Source organism: Tursiops truncatus, chromosome 12 (assembly GCF_011762595.2).
Source record: "Tursiops truncatus isolate mTurTru1 chromosome 12, mTurTru1.mat.Y, whole genome shotgun sequence".
Classification (NCBI taxonomy): domain Eukaryota; kingdom Metazoa; phylum Chordata; class Mammalia; order Artiodactyla; family Delphinidae; genus Tursiops; species Tursiops truncatus.
Genome location: NC_047045.1, coordinates 31,487,390 through 31,504,807, shown reverse-complemented (window position 1 = coordinate 31,504,807; position 17,418 = coordinate 31,487,390). Strand labels below are relative to the sequence as shown.

Genomic DNA, 17,418 nt, shown 5'->3' with positions numbered 1-17,418 from the left:
GGGGATCACTGGAGAGAAGGGGGCGATCACAAATTTCAGTTGTGGATATGCCGAGTTTGAGGTCCTGGGAGACAGGTGCATGAGTGGAGACGAAGTATATGAAAATGGCAGCCTTTTGAATCGGTGGAGAAAAGATAAATTAATTCAGTGAAATGGTGTTGGGACAGCTGGCTAACCATCTGGAACAACATAAGTACAATCCAGACTTTGTCATATACCTGAATAAATTCCAAATGGATTAAGCACTTCAGTGTAAAAAATAAAACTGTAAAGATGCCAGGATAAAATACGGGAAACATTTATATAATGTTAACTTGGGAATATTTTTCTAATAATGTCACCAAAGGGAGAAACTATAAAAAGAAAGGTTGGATTGGTGGATTACGTGAGAAAAAGAAAGCAAACATCACCATAAATAAAGTTAAAATTGAAATGGTAAGTTGGAAAATGTTTGTGACATGTGACAAAGCAATATTACTGAACTTGTGAAGAACTTCTGCAAGTCAGTAAGAAAAGTGAGTGCCTGAAAGGGAAAATTGGGCAAAAGACATAAAAAGGTAATTTGCAAAAATAATACAAATAATAAACACATGAAAAGTGTTCAATTTCTTTAGTAATCAAAGCAGTGCAAGTTAAAAAACCAGGCACCACTCTGTCAATCAAACTGGCAAAGTTTTTTGTTTTTTTTTTTAATAGTGTGAAGTAGCTGCAGGGGTGTGGAAGAGGCACTAACCTCTGTTGGTAGGAATAAAAACGAATACTTCGGGCTTCCCTGGTGGCACAGTGGTTGAGAGTCCGCCTGCCGATGCAGGGGACACGGGTTCGTGCCCCGGTCCGGGAAGATCCCACATGCCGCAGAGCGGCTAGGCCCGTGAGCCATGGCCGCTGAGCCTGCGCGTCCGGAGCCTGTGCTCCGCAATGGGAGAGGCCACAACAGTGAGAGGCCCGCGTACCGCAAAAAAAAACAAAAAACAAAAAACTAATACTTTCTGAAGTTGAGTCTCACAGTTTCGAAAGTCATAAAATTGTACATATTTATCAATACAGCCGGCTGTCTTTATCCACCTGGGTTCCGCATCTGCAATTCAACCAAACGTGGCTCCTGTACTATGTTTAGGATCCGAGATTGGCTGAATCTGTGGATGCGGAACCTGCGGATATGGAGCGTCGAGTAATGGACTTGAGCGTCCGCGGATTTTGATATCTGCGGGAGTCCTGGAACCGATACCCCGAGGTACGACTATTTACTAAATAATTAAGCCTGTTGGGGTTTTTCCTAAGAAAAATATTACAAAGATTTTTATCTATAAAGAAGATTATAATACTGAAACATTGAAATCTTATGGTTATTAATAGTATGGATTTTTTTTTTTTTTTTTTTTTTTTTTGTCCAGAGTGCTCGGTTTTTGTTTGAGATGGTAACAGGAAACTTAAGTTACTAGGCACTCACAACTCTCTCTTTCCCCACCCTCCTCTGCCCCCCTTATATTGTCAACTTTCCCTTCTTTTAGGGCAGCTCAAGGTTTAACCATGGCAGAGCACATAAAAATTGGTATATCCTTAGGTGCCCACTTATGGATCGTTTGTGAGTAATTTGCATTTTTCTCTAGAAAGAGTGATGCATTTCATCAGTTCTCTTTGGTCACAGGCATACCCAAAGAAATTATTATTACTGCCAAGGGTGCTCTATAGAGCTGAGCAGAAAGCTGTAATGTCAGGAGACTGAGGTTTGTGGTTTGTAAGAGAGCTCAGGACATTTAAAAGTTTTTTTAAGGATACGAAGTTAAGTGACAGCAAGGATAAAGTCTTAACACTCAACTCATAATTTGCTTCTATATAGAATGTTGAATTGAAATCTAAACTAGGTGAGAAGGTCCAAAGAGCATTTCAGTATTTTTTAACAACTAAAGACTAACAAGCAAACTATTTGAACATTATTTTTGTATCAGTTATGCACCGGGTGCTATGCTAGACTCTTGGGAAACAAAGACGAATAAAAATGGTGTTTACTTTTAGGAAGCTTATAATATAGCAGAGCTCACGTTTCTAGGCTCAAACAATATCCTTGTATGTGAAGAATTTCCCATGTGATCTTGGAACTCTGATTGTAATCTTTCAGAAATGAGGAGGCCAGGAAAGATGTCAGAAGATGGAGATAGGAAATCATCCCTGTTTCCGAAAGGGGATGGAGAAAGTAGATTCTCATAATTAAATAAAACACTAGAATGAATTATTGAATAGATGGCTGGTTTTCTTGAAGGACTATTATTGGTTCATTGTGAATAAATCATACCAAAAAGGACTGTAGTCATCCCTCGGTATCCACTGGGAATTGGTTCCAGGACCTGCCGCTGATACCAAAATGCTCAGATGCTCAAGTCCCATAGTTGGCCCTTTGTATCTGCGGGTTCCACGTCATTGAATTCAACCAACCTCGGGTCACGTATGTATATAGTGTATTTATTGAAAAAAATCCGTGTATAAGTGGACCTGCAGCAGTTAAAACTCAGTGTTGTTCAAGGATCAACTGTACTGTGTTTTCGTGACTTGCTGGTCCTACTAACTGGATAGACGATCCCTTGATTTCTTCAAATCACTGGAGACTCTCTCTCTCTCATGATATGCTTGTGCAAGATGGCTGGTTTTTACAGGGGGCTTCGTGGATGCATATGGTGTCACCAAGGTTTCTTGAGAGGTCTGGTTGGGGGGTGGGGAGAGCGAGCCCTTGATGGCTGGATCTTTCTACCCTTTCTTCACCTAGAGCAGCTCCTCTGTTATCTGTTTATGTATTGGGACTCTCTTTCATTTTGTTTGATAGAGAACTTCTCCTACCAAAGAAAAAAGTTTGAAAGCCCCTGGATTAATTGGTGGTGGGTGCATGCTTGGTTGAGTATCTGTAACCTCCACAGTACGCATTAATGGACTGATATCACCTGAATCTCCAGGGACACTACTCTTGACTTTTCTCAAAGACCTGTTGACAACTTCAAAGACAAGCTTAATGGTTTTTGAATGACTCCACGTGGAAGGATAGCTAAAAATTGGACAGAAAAATCGGGACTCAAAGCTGTCAACCTTAAGAAGAAACCTAATAGGGATAAATGTCAAATTCTGTACTTAGGTCCCCAAATTGAATTGCACAGGGTGGGGAGAGGCATATGAAAAAAGATTTAAGGATTTTAGTTGACTTCGATCTCAGTATGTCACCAGCCTGATGGGCTTCCAGAGGTGCTAATAAAAACCTAGCCTGTTTAAACAAAGCATAATGTCTCGGCTTAAAAGTTGTTTCCGGGGCTTCCCTGGTGGCGCAGTGGTTGAGAGTCCACCTGCTGATGCAGGGGACGTGGGTTCGTGCCCCGGTCTGGGAGGATCCCACGTGCCGCGGAGCGGCTGGGCCCGTGAGCCATGGCCACTGAGGCTGTGCTCCGCAACGGGAGAGGCCACAGCAGTTAGAGGCCCGCGTACTGCAAAAAAAAAAAAAAAAAAGTTGTTTCCTCAAGGAAGCCTTTCTGGAACTTTCTCCCAGAGTGTGTCAGGCAAACCTGTTCCATGCTCCCAGGCCCCTGGTACTTTCTTCCCCAGAGCACTTCCTGTACCTTCTCTGCATGGTAGGCTTGACTGTCTCCTCAGCTGGACTGGGTACCAGGCCTGGTGGGTTGGTTTCTGCCTCTAGGGCCTGAACAAACGCCTGGCACACGTTAGGCTTTCAGCAAGTGTTTGTTGAACAAAGGATGCAATTGTCAGTTCTGGGAGCCATCTTTTAAATGGAATGTGGCCAAACTAGGGTGTATTCAGAGAAGGGTAGTTAAGAAGGTGGTTAGTCTCAAAAAATTTTCCTATGAGGAATTTGAATATACTGGGCATGGATAATGTGGAAAATTGCAGATATAAGGGTCATAAACTAGCTTTTTTCAAGTGTTGAAAGTGGGTAGTGACTTAGGCATTGTTGCAGGTGATGGGCGTGTTTGGGCAGAGGAACGGAGGACAGAGGGGGACTGGGGTGTGTATGAGGTTAAATAACAGATTGCAACTCAGGGTAAGACAGCACTGTAGAGCAGACCCATCTAAAGTTGGGAGGGCTTGTCTTATGATGTGGTCGGAGCTGCCGTTTTTTGGAGTCACCCCCTGAGGGTGAGAACCACTATCAGAATAGCTGAGGAGTCTTTTTACAGGCAATAAGATGTTTAAGTAGAAATGGTCTCTGGGGGTCCTTTCAGTTCTGATGATTTGGTGATTTTATATTCATTCTCTAGAGAGAAGAGCAGAGACAGTTTTCCAAGTTATAAAACATATAAAATATGTTTGTCATTTACTATAGGGCGGGTGTGGGTGCTGGAAGGAGGACAGGTGGGTAAAGAGCCGTGGAAGGGGCCACATGAGGGAACTGTCTTGGTTAGGGTGACCCCGGGTGGGTCTGTCTTCATGGTTCTTAGCCCAGTCCTTCCTTCTTTCCGTGTCACAAACCTATTACGCAGACTGCAGGGGTTTTTTGTGTGTGTGGATAAATTTTAGACACTGTTTTTAACAGCGTCCTGAAGATGTTGTAGTCTTACAGCACCCCTGAGAGATAGTTATTTCACAGAAGGGAAAGCCAAATGAGGGTCAGAGAGACGAGGGAACCGGTCTCGGGCTGTGCAGCTAATGACAACGCGTTTCTTTTACTGCAGGACAACTTCTGTATATTTGCATTGGTGGTTTGTTAAAATCACCTGCAAGAATAGTAATAATTTGGCCTGGAAACCATAAATTCTATTTTTACCTGTATTGATTGGGTCCCCGTGAGTGCTTAAGCTTTTTACAACTTCATATCGGAATCCGATGCTAACTGAAGTGAACTGATCTACTCTGAAAGATCCTTACATATTATTCAGTAACTCTAAATTGCTTGCAGTTGCTAATGGAGAGGACCATTAGATCAGATGCTCAGAGAGCAGCAGCTCTTCTCTTCAGGCATCGCATCCATTCCAGACTTCCAGAAAGAGGGAGCAATGGAGGCCTGGGGCCCTGGCCATCTTAAAGAACCAGGGATTGGGAGGGGGGTCAAGCCCTGCTCATCCTAAAGTGTTTGCAGGACTTCCCTGGCGGTCCAGTAGTTATGGCTCCGCGCTTCCATTGCAGGGGGCACGGGTTCCATCCCTGGTCTGGGAGCTAAGATCCCACATGCCCTGCGGTGCAGCCAAAAATAAATAAATAAATAAAGTGTTTGCATCGTTATGGGGAAGAGGCAGTTGTGGCTCATTTCTTTTCCAGGTTCACTGTTGCTATCTCAGTTGGTAAAAATATGTTGATTATTCACGAAAACAAAAAGAAGTTACTTTTAGCAGATTAAAATGAAATGCTAATCAGTGCTGAGTTCTTGGAAATCTTTGTGGCTTATTTAGCAACACAAATTGGTTGATGTAATTCTGACAGAAGCAGTCTGTTTTTTGCTTTATCCTGGGGGTGTTCCAGCTGTTTCTTCCCTGAGAAAAGTGACTTTGTGTTTAAATTTTCAGGGTTCCAATTCCTGAATGATTAAAATAAAAGAAAAAAAGAGGAAAAAGATTCACAAGATAGTGCCATGTAGACAATAGATTCTTAAATCTTATGTAGGTATGTATGTGTTAGGGATGAGCACAGAATGAGAAGGCTCAGTGCTTTTCCTGGGTCACCAGATATGGAAACCCTCCGCATTTCTGTCGTGGGATTGGGGAACTTTCCCTTTCCACTCCTCTCTAGTTCTTGTGGCTGGACTAACACACAAGACAGATTAACAGGAGAAAAAGAAATTTTCATTTGCGAACATGCAGGTCTCATAGAAATGGTACCTAAGAAGTGGCCAAGGAAGGGAGCTTTTATATTTTTTAGACAAAGAAACAATATGCGAGAAATTGACAGGACAAAGAAACTTGGGTTTTGGGTGCTCAATTAGTGAAGAATCTAAGCAGGGTTTGGGCTTGGGGTAGTCAATTAAAGACATAATGAGGTTTGTTTATACAGGCTTCTCAGCCCTGAATTCCCTGTCTCTGAGTGGTAAGGGTGTCCTTCTACTTCCAGAGGCAAGGAGTGCACCTTCCACATGGGAGATTGGTCTCCTGTTTTCAGGAAGACAGAGAGGAGGGTCAGAGTGTCCATCTTGCATTGGCCATTTCTTAAGTGACTTTAATTCAAAATAATCAATATGCCACTGTGACATATTTTGAGTGGCCTGCCCTGAGTCCCAACAGTGTTCTTTTGGGCTGATTTGACTGAATTTGACAAAATTCATTGACTAGACTGCCTAACTCGGGAGGAATTATAATTAAATGGTGACTTGATGTATCCTAGTACAGTAAGTCAGTTGCTTGGTCCTTGGTGAACCAATCAACATATCTTAGCCCACCTCACTCCCACACTTCAGCATTGATGCCTCCAGACCTCAGGCTGCTTCCTTCTTCCCCTTCCCCCCACCCTATTATTTCATTTGCTCCTTCCCAAATTTACTTCCCTCCCACTCAGCCTAGCCTGAGATCCGTCAGGGAAGCTGCTATCTCCCCAGTGTCCTCCATCCCTCAGCCCAGCCCTCGTGGTCTGCATCCGGCAGTGCTCCGGGCAGCTGGGAGGCCTCCCTCTCCTCGCTGCACTCAGTTCCATCCCCTCCACCCCTTCCCCTCAAGTTATCTCTTCCCTCTTTCAACCCTGCTTTCTTTTTTTTTTTAATAATATGTTTTATTTTTAATTTTTTTTACAGCTTTATTGGAGTATAATTGCTTTACAGTGGTGTGTTAGTTTCTGCTTTATAACAAAGTGAATCAGTTATACATATACATATGTTCCCATATGTCTTCCCTCTTGCGTCTCCCTCCCTCCCACCCTCCCTATCCCACCCTTCCAGGCGGTCACAAAGCACCGATCTGATCTCCCTCAACCCTTATTTCTTTACAGCCTCCTTCTACTGACCATATAAGTCTTCCCTGTCTAAAAAAGATACCACTCCATACCTCATTATTTTGTAATAACCTATAAGGGAAAAGAATCTGAAAAAGAATATATATAACTGAATCACTTTGCTGTACACCTGAAACTAACACAACATTGTAAGTCAATTATACTTCAATTTAAAAAAAGTTAAAAAAAATACCACTCCACTTCTGTCCTGTCTCTTGCCTTCCCTTCACACAGAAGTTTTTTATGAAATGAATCAGTAGTCATTCTCTTCACTTATCTCCCATTTACATCATGAACCACTGTATCCTGACCCCTGGCCCCCAACCCACCTGTCTGCAGAGCGCTCTTGAAAGGGTAAATAACACCCTGCCTTTTTGCCAGATCTTATTAAAGCCAGATCTTATTGCCTGCCTTCTTAAAAGACTTATTTTTCTTTTGGCCTTTTAGTTATTAATTATTATTATTTTTCAAGAGCCAAGTTTTTTTATTTGTTCATTTTTTTTTTTTTTTTTTGGCAGTACGCGGGCCTCTCACTGTTGTGGCCTCTCCCGTTGCGGAGCACAGGCTCCGGACGCGCAGGCTCAGCGGTCATGGCTCATGGGCCCAGCCACTCTGCGGCATGTGGGATACTCCCGGACCGGGGCACGAACCCACGTCCCCTGCATCGGCAGGCAGACTCTCAACGACTGCGCCACCAGGGAAGCCCTATTCGTTCATTTCTTGCATTTGAAGTAGTTCTCAGTGACATCCTCGGCCTGACTGAGACTCTTTGCCTTAGTCCTTGGCCACCACGCAACTGCAGCAACCACTTTACGGAGCTTCCCTCTCTTGTCAGTTTTACAGAGGCCCCCTCAGTCCCCTAGTTTCTTGTTGTCATCCACTTGAATTAGGTTGATTTGGTGTTCAGCAAAAACAGCCTCCACTGGCTTGACCCACACAAGCTCATCACACGAAGATGGACGCGAGCACACAACGATGGGCTTGGCGCTGGTCTAAGGCTTTGGCAGCTTCCCGAATTCCACGTGCGAGGCCATCGGTCGGTGAGGGTGGTCTTCGGTACCTCCTGTAAAGTGTTCTTAATGTCTGTTACGCCTTCCAGCAGCAAATCAATGCCTTCCTCAGCCATGGCTGTGGGTTACGGGTGGAGCTGAAACTGGAATACACCCGCCAGCTTGGTGGCAACAGGGAAAGAGAAACTTTTCTTTATTTTAGTTTTTAATTTTGGATTTTTAGAAGTAGGAAACTTTTACCTGAAGGAGAGGCTTTGAGGAGTCTCTTCCCTGCTGTAAGGCTGATGGAAATGACATTTCTTGGGTGTGTTGAAGTACAGAGGATTCAGGCTTCCTCTTCCCCCGGAGGCTTCATCCTCCATTTCAACTCTACAGATTTCTGGGCATGAGATGAGGAGGCATTAGTCTCCTGCTGTTTCAGGTGTCGCCGGATTGTTGGCTGGGGGGTGTGTGTGTGTGTGACCTTCTAACACATGCAGGTGCATACTTTTCATGTATTAAGTCATTTACTACTCACAGTGATCCTGTCCGTGGGGAAACTTAGGCACAAAGAGGAAACTTGTCTGGGAACACCCAGCTATCATGGATTTGAACGGAAGTAGTCTAGGAGAAGCCAGAAATCATTGCCGAACACTTTTTAGCCTTTATCTTCCTCATTGGCTCTCTCTGACCCTTTTTCCCTGCTCCCCTTTTTAGGTTCCTTAAATGTTGATTGGTCTCAGAAGTCAAGCCCCCCACCCTCTATTCATCTCCTGAATCCAGCTGTTTTCTGTATCTTCACTTAGACGTCCCACAACCACGTGAGATTCAGCACATCCCCAAACAGAAAACCCCTCACCCTCCCACCGAACCAGCATCCCCTCCTGTGGCCTCTCTCTGTGAATGGCACTGTCCTCCATTCAGTTATTCAAGTTGGGTGCCAAAAGTCCTTCTAGATTGCTCCTTCTCTGTTGTCTTCCACCTGGCTTTCAAAGCCCTAGACTGCCTGGGCCCTGCCTTCTTTCCAATCTCATTTCTTAACCCTCACCCCTTGCCCACTGTGTGCCAGCCATCCTTGTCTTCTCTCCGCTTCACAAACACAAGCTTATGCTGACCCTGGGGCACTTGTCTTAGCTGTTTCCCTTGCCTGGAATTCCCAGTCTCCAGATCTGTGCGTCGGTAGATCCTTCTCGACATTCATGTCTCTGGGTAAATTTCAGCTCCACAGAGAGGCCTTCCCTGACCACCCAGTCTAACACAGCTGTCAGTCACCCTCTATCACATCACCTTACTTTAATTCTCTACATTGCACTTATCACTGGCTGATGCTTTCTTATTTATTGATTGATTTGTTTATCATCTCTCCATGGGATGTAAACTCCGTGAGAGCAGTGACCTTGTCTGTTCTGTTAGTCCCAGGATCCCAGTACCCAGAGCTGTGTCTTGCATATAGTCAAAATAATATTGATAAGAGCTGACATTTGTGAGCATTTCCAGTGTGCTTAGGCAGATAGTAGTACAATATATAATACCCTCATGTGGTAATATGTACTTTCATAATAATATACAGTGTGTATATTAATTATATAACATACAATATAATACATATATATTACACATATGATATATGTATACTATGTAATATAAAATACCTACTATATACAATATATATCATATGTACATTATATGTGTGTGTGTATGTATATCCTCATGGTAATATAATAACAATACCTATCCTCATATGGTTTGGTGAGAATTAAATGAGGCAGTATTAGTAACATCTTATTATGATTATGCTTGTCATTAGTATTATTATGCCTGGTTTGTAAATGAGCAAACTGCGGTACATAGTGGTTAACTACCTTCACAAGATCGCGTGGCCGAGACATGGTGGGGTCAGGCTTGGACCCAGGAGTCTGGCTGTAGAGCCAGATGCTCAGTAAGCTCGCTGGGACCTCACCGAACACCTTAACCTCTTAGCTCCTTTCTGCCCCACAGCCATAGGAGGAGCGCCCAATGCCTGTTGCCTGGATTTTGCCACAGATTCTTAGCTGATGTCCCAACCTCCAGGTCTGCTTTTGAATTCTACTAGCGTGGTCAATCTAAAATGTAAATCAGAACTGTTAGGCTCCCAGGTCTCTTAGACTAAAATCCAAACTCCTTTTCTTCATAAGCTGAATTCTCTTCACATCTCTGCCCGTATTTCCTACTTCTTCCCATGTGCATCTTTATTCCTAATGCACCAAATTACCCTTGGGTCCCTGAACACACTGTGCTGTTCTGCAGCTTCCTGCAAAACAGAGGCTGTTTCCTTTGCCTTGCTTAATTTGACAGATTCTCAAAGCTTGTTTCTATTAGAAACTTTCTTAGTGTTCTCCCTAACCTCCTCCAACCCCATGGGGCTGCCTGCATTGGGTGTTCTCTTCTCTCCTGTTTCACTTTGTGCACAGTTCGATCATGGAAGTACTATATTGTACTCTTCTGGGCTCCTGCTATGCTCCCCTACCCCCCAACCTCCAGCCTTCCCTCAACCTTTCCTGTGGACGTTATCATTTTGACTGGCTTCCCTCCACCCCTGGCACCTAAGAGAAGGCCTGGTAAATATTAGGCACTCAGTAACTATTTGCTGAATGAATACTAACTTCCTAAAGGAATTTGAGGCAATCCTATATAAGACAGAGCATTATAATATATTCAACATTAATACAAACATTTCAGAAACCAACTAGAAAAAAATTATGTTCTTGGAATGAGTTTATTCCTGGAATTGGGCACAATTTAACTTTGAGGTTTTTGGCTACCAAGATAAAAAGGGAGGTGTGGGGGGGCAGTTTCATCTTCATTTTCTAGGGAGAGGAAAAGGTTCTTCCACTGAGACAAGTTTTTTCGTGGTCCTGAATTCTAGGAAGAGATTCTTCCACGGAAAGGAGATTGGATTTCCTTAAGGACAGTATTTTTGAACGTAAACATTTGTAAAAAATTTTTCTTAATAAAAGCTCAAGGTTTAACGTTGAATTGCAGCTCCAAAGGCATTTGTTTGGGGTCCTACTTTAATACAGTGCCTGTATTTTTTTTTATTTTTATTTTTTTTGCGGTATGCGGGCCTCTCACTGCTCCGGACATGCAGGCCCAGCGGCCATGGCTCACGGGCCCAGCCGCTCCGCGGCATGTGGGATCTTCCTGAACCGGGGCACGAACCCGCATCCCCTGAATCGGCAGGCGGACTCTCAACCACTGCGCTACCCAGAAAGCCCAACAGTGCCTGTATTTTTTATTTGGATATATTTATTATAGGGGTGGAGCTTAGAGAGCCTAGAGATTTTGGTAACTTACCCAACAACCATAGCCCAGGTACCTCTTATCAATAGATCCACTTTCCAATGTAAGTTATTTTTTGGGAGGGGAAGTGTGTGGGTTTAGGGCAAGCTTTGGCAAGTCCTGAATCAGCTATTTTACATTTAGGTCTTTGGTGACTACCAGGGGTTTAACTTTTCCATGTTGTTCATTGAAGAGATTTCTTGCATTAGACACCAGGTGGTCGGTCCACCTTTGGAGGATCTCTCGTCAGAACTTAAGGGCCTGCACAACTACTGAGCCCACGTGCCACAACTACTGAAGCCCGCGTGCTTAGAGCCCGTGCTCTGCAACAAGAGAAGCCACCACAGTGAGGAGCCCATGCACCACAACAAAGAGTAGCCCCTGCTCGCCACAACTAGAGAAAGCCCGCATGCAGCAACGAGGACCCAACACAGCCAAAAAAAAAAAGAAAAAAAATTAATTAAAAAATGAAAAAGAAAAAGAACTTAAGGGCCTGGCTTGTGCTGCCTGGTTCGAAGGCCATGTTGCCTTCATGAAACAGTGAGCTCCAGCAGTGTGGGGCAGGGCCACTGTAGTTCTTCACAAACTATTAGCTCAAGCACCTATATAAGCCCCGGCTGGGCCTCAGAGTTGTACATCCTAGAGTTCTGTGCCATCAAGTATTGGGAGGGATAATTTTGTTCTAAAAGATTTAAGGACAAAGTATTATAAAATAGTCTGCATTCACTGAAAAATATATTTACTGAGCACCTGTTGGGCGCCGGGCACTGGTGGGTACCGGGGGATAGTCTTAGTGCCCAGGTAGAGCTCACCGTCTAGTATGATTTCTGTCTTCACTGATTTTACAATCTAGACAGAATCATAAGAGAACCATTCTGATGAGACTGTCAGGGCATCCGTGTACCAAATAAACTCCTAGGTAGCTGAGTTCATTCACCTCTTAGATGAGGATGATTTAGGATTGTCCATTTAAACATTGGAGGGTGTCTGCCAAATGTTATCATTTGAGATTTAGCATAGTCGATACAGTCTCTTCCCTTGGCCCCTTGTCAGTGAACAAGATCAGGTATTTTTTTGTTTTGTTTTTTCATTATGAAAATTTTCAAACACACAGAAAAGTAGAATAGTAGTCCAATGAACAGCTTTATAACCATCACCTCTGTTCAATAGTTGTTAACATTTTGTCATATTTGCCTCAACTATTTTTTTTCTTGATGTGGATGTGTTTTAAAATTAGTTACAGATATCATGACATTTAACCTCCAAACACTTTTGAATGTAGCGCTGATATTTTTGTCATGTGGTCAGCAGCCTCCAAGGTGGCCCCCAGTGATCCCTGCCTCCTGGGATTCATGCTCTTGGGTAATCCCCTTCCATTGAGTGTAGGCTGGACTTATTGATTTGCTTCTAAGAAATAGAATATGGCAGAAGCAATGCGATGTCCCTTCCAAGATTAGGTTATAAAAAGATTATAGCTTATATCTTGGGCATCCCCTCTCTCCTGTTCTTGATCTTTCACTTGCTCTGATGCAAACCAGCACGGTTGTGAGCTGCTCTATGGAGAGGTCCACGTGGCAAGGAACTCATCTCTGGCCAGGAGCCAGCAAGGACCTGAGGCCTGTTAACCATGTGAATGAGTTTGGAAACATCCTCCCCTAGTCAAGGCTTGAGATAACTGCAACCTGGCTGACATCTTTTTTTTTTTTAATATTTGGGATTTTATTTTATTTTTTTAATTAAAAAAAATTGAAGTGGGCTTCCCTGGTGGCTTAGTGGTTGAGAGTCCGCCTGCCGATGCAGGGGACACGGGTTCGTGCCCTGGTCCGGGAAGATCCCATATGCTGCGGAGCAGCTAGGCCCGTGAGCCATGGCCGCTGAGCCTGCGTGTCCGGAGCCTGTGCTCTGCAACAGGAGAGGCCACAACAGTGAGAGGCCCGCGTACCGCAAAAAAAAAAAAAAAAATTGAAGTATAGTTTATTTACAATGTGTTTATTTCTGCTGTACAGCAAAGTGACTCAGTTATACACATATACAAATTCTTTTTTTATATTCTTTTCCATTATAATTTATCCCAGGATATTAAATATAATTCCCTGTACTATGTAGTAGGACCTTGTTGTTTATCCATTCTATATGTAATAGTTTGCATCTACTAACCCCAAACTCCCAGTCTATCCCTCTCCCTCCCCCCTCCCCCTTGGCAACCACAAGTCTGTTCTCTATGTGTGTGAATCTGTTTCTGTTTCATAGGTGAGTTCATTGGTGCTGTATTTTAGATTCCACATATAAGTGATATCATATGGTAGTTGTCTTTCTCTTTCTGACTTACTTCACTTAGTATGATAATCTCTAGTTGCATCCCTGGCTGACATCTTCATTGCAGCCTGTGAGAGACCCTGAGCCAGAGGCACCCAGCTAAAGCTGCCTGGATTCTTGACTCACAGAAACTGTGAAGTAATAAATATTTGGCCTTTTAAGCTGCTAAATTTTTGAGGAAATTTATTATGCAGCTATCAATAACAAACACACCTACATAGCTCCAATCCCATTAATCCTAGTAGGAGCCTCTTTGAGCAGCTGCTGAGCTGTGAAGGGTACAGCCAAGTTGTCAAGAGGGAAGAGTGCTTATCCTGCTATGATGGGCGGCAGGCATCGAATTTCAGTTGCCTCAAGTTACATAGATAAAAGGTGTTACATCTTTTAGAAGTAGAATCTTATCTTTTAGTCTCTCAGGAGACTATTATTACTACCCATTCTGATTTTAGCAGTGTTCTTGTCTTGGCTCCGAAGAAACCTGGATCTATTCCGCGATTGTAGAGCTTGGCACACAGGAGCTTTCTGTCTCTGGATTCAATGATCTTTGAGAAAGTAGTGTGCAATGGGGAGAGAGTTATGTGGGACATTCTTAACCATCTAATGGTCAGGATACATGGACAAGAATGTTCAGTAGGGGAGTAATAAGGCCTCCCACAGAGTAGGAGCTAAAGACTCAGTCCTATACTCGGAAAGAAGCGTCACACAGAATTGTATGTGATATCCAGCATACTCATGCGTATATCATTTGAGAAGGTGTTAGATTCCCTTTTTTTTTTTTTTTTTGGCCATTCTCAGACCAGGGATCGAACCCAGGGCCCGGCAGTGAAAGCGCTGAGTCCTAACCACTGGACCACCAGGGAATTCCCCAGATTCCCATTTTTAAAGATGAGGTCAATAGCAGTTTGGTTTCATCCAAAGGGACCTATGCCTATTGTGTGAATCTGAGTAAGGTCCACCACTCTGGGCAGGTGCTAAACAGTTCTGGTGGTTAAAGGTTTGCACCGGTTTTTGGTGATTGCTCAGATCTTTGAAAATGGTTGCAGATCCTGGATTCCAGGTAAGGTGAAACCTGGAGTCCATAAAATGATGACAGATCCTCCAGAAATGTGGAGTCTGCTTGCAGGGTCCTGATGGCCAGACACAAAACCTGCCATTAGAATCTGCTACTATTCGTCGTTCTTAAAAGAAGGATAAGTTCCTTATAAAAGGATTTGAATTTAAATTTCAGCATGACATTGAATTCAGTCTGATGTGTTGTTTCATTAATTAAACCATATTTAGGGGCTACCAGATAGTCTTTATTGAATAAAGAGACAGAACAGCTGGTGCCTCTGATTACCCAAATACAGAATAGCCAGGGCAGAAATGAAATTAAGGGGAAAGCCTCTCGTGGGATGTAGTTTGAGTTGGGTGCTCTATATTCTTTACCCTCAGAAGGTGTACTTGGGAAAGTGAAACAGGGGAGACCCATAGAACTTTTACACCCCTCAAATCTCACTGTTTCAGTTGAATGTCTAGTCAGATTCAAAAGCAGCAATATTTCAGCAACTTCAAGAAGAGAGATAAATAAGAAGGCCGATCATCAGTGAGTCAGTAACGCTGCGTCATCATTAGAGATGTTAGCTTTGGTTCTTGAAGACTTCCAGAAGCTGCTGTTTAATGTGATTAAATTATAGTAATAAGTGAATCTGAGCAGGCGTTTGCCTCCTCCTGAGAAATATTTTCCTAAACTGGATTTCCTGTGTGTGAAATTTTTCCACAACTGGTACAAATCCTTTATCCAAATTTCCTAAAATTACAGTATATGTGCATGAATGCTTTGAGTGCATGGAGTTCAGAAGGTGCTCAGAAACATTAATAGGAGGACTGAAGTACAGAAGAGCAAGTGCAATCCCAAGTGCAAGTGTATGTTCATCCTTGTCTCATCCATAGGGAACTTTAAGAGCTGGGACATCAACAAAGAGAAGATTGGGAGAAAGAGGTGAGATGATTGGTATTGGTGGTCATTGGGGAAGGGGTCAAGATAGTTCATACTCTCTGGAAAGAATTTTCTTGTATGTTCTTCTAGAGAGTTTTGTAGAAGATTGGAGGAGTATCTAGTTGCCTTCCAGAATGAAATCTGAGGAGGGATTAAATTTAGGGGCTCCTTCTGGTATCCCCCCACCCACCTTTATTTTTTTCCAGAGTGTGAGCCAGTTGGTGCAACTAGTAAATGTCAGAAAGTTGTCAAAGTTAATGGTTTTAATTCTGATATTTACTCATAAGGACCATTAATAACCTCATATATAAGATAGCACCACGCCCCTCATAGTTGAAAGAATCACATATTCAGTGATTTTAGAGTATGCTGGGAATATGAACAAGAGCTCTTTAAAGGGAGTGGCCTGCCATGTGATTTCTGACAAAGAGAGGTCTGACCAGGAGTGTAAGAGAGACTAGAACATAGATTTCCTTCAGCTTTGCCCTCTGGGAGAGTCACATGCAGGAAAAAGAGCTTCAAGGATGTGTTCTTTGAAGGTTGGCTGGTAAGATTACTGTGACCTGTGCTATCCTTGGGGAAAGCACTCAAAGTCTTTGTCTCTCAAGTGTTCTTAAAGTCCCAGTTAATTAAAGGTTGAGAGGGACAATTAGAAATAGGAATGATATCAACATTGACTTCACTGGAGTTATCTGCTTATAAACCCATCAGTGCTCAAGTGTAGGGAACGCTAAGTAGGTGAAACTCGTAATTACTCTTAATTCTTAGATTAATAGAAAAATGAGTGCTTGAAAATCTTTTGACTATTAATCTTTAATTTCTCTCTAGAACGATATTCTCTCCACAGCCAGTCTTTTATCTTCTGCCACTTATAGCATTTGGAAATTTAGCTAAATGGCAGGAATGGAGCTGACAGTGGCCAGTAAAAGCTGGGAGCAGAATTAGTAAGGGAATAGTGGATATAATTCAGAGGTTCATTTCTACTTCCAGTGCTCTGGAACAAACATTCTGCCCACTATCCCACAGTGATATATGTGAACACAAGTCATCGGTTTTTACTTAGAAGTATGTTAGTGGAGGCTTACTTTCCTAGGGTATTGTGCAAAATAAATATGGCCGTAAATTCTTTGTGTGATTCCAGAGGAAAGAACTGGGATCAATGGTAGATGTACCAAGGGGACATATTTTGTCTCAGTGTAAGGAACTATCTAACCAGAGAATTGCCTGCCTTGCCCAGGAAATGAGGGAGAAGTCCCTAGAGGGGCTGCAGTTGGGGACTATCTGGTAGGGAAATGGGAGAAGGGATTTCTACACCGCATGGGAGGTTAGACTGTTCTGCCCACAGCTGTAGTACTTGTTCTATTATTGTTGACGAGTGTAAAATAATTCCTTATGTTAGAATAGCACCTTCTAGTTTGCAAAATGCTTTCACATTATTACATTTTTCAATCCTTATAGTAGTTCTCTAATCTAAGAAAAGACAGATCAAACATACTTAAGGCTATCAACATCTTGACTGATGATTTCTACTGTGATAGGCACCAGATGGACAGAAAAGTAAAACAGAGGGTTACCTGCCCTCAAGGAGATTAAAAACTACTTGAGGAGATAGGACACACACATAAATAAGACTGTGAGATGACGTGTGGATTACCTAATGAGTGATCTAGACCAGTGGTTCTTAAAGTGTCGTCCCTCAGCAGCATCAACATTACCTGAGATCTTGTTAGCAAGGCAGATTCTTGGGTGCCACTCCCTACCTACTGAATCAGAAACTCCTGGCTTGGGGTTGCATGGGGGATAAATCAGTAGTTTTAAAAAGCCCGCTAGGTGTTGCTGATGCATGCTCGAGTTTAAGACCACTGACATACTCTAGTCTGGACCAGTGGTTCTCAAACTTCAGCGTGCATA

The 17,418-nt window shown here is 43.0% G+C and overlaps 1 protein-coding gene and 1 pseudogene across 16 annotated transcripts in view; one reads left to right on the top strand and one right to left on the bottom strand.

The window, feature by feature from the left end:
* The window catches only part of FAXC (failed axon connections homolog, metaxin like GST domain containing), a 120,795-nt gene that overhangs the window by 46,594 nt on the left and 56,783 nt on the right, over window positions 1-17,418 (top strand). The gene's annotated exons all lie outside the window — the stretch shown is intronic.
* On the bottom strand, window positions 7,426-8,032 carry LOC117314475 (small ribosomal subunit protein eS12 pseudogene; annotated as a pseudogene).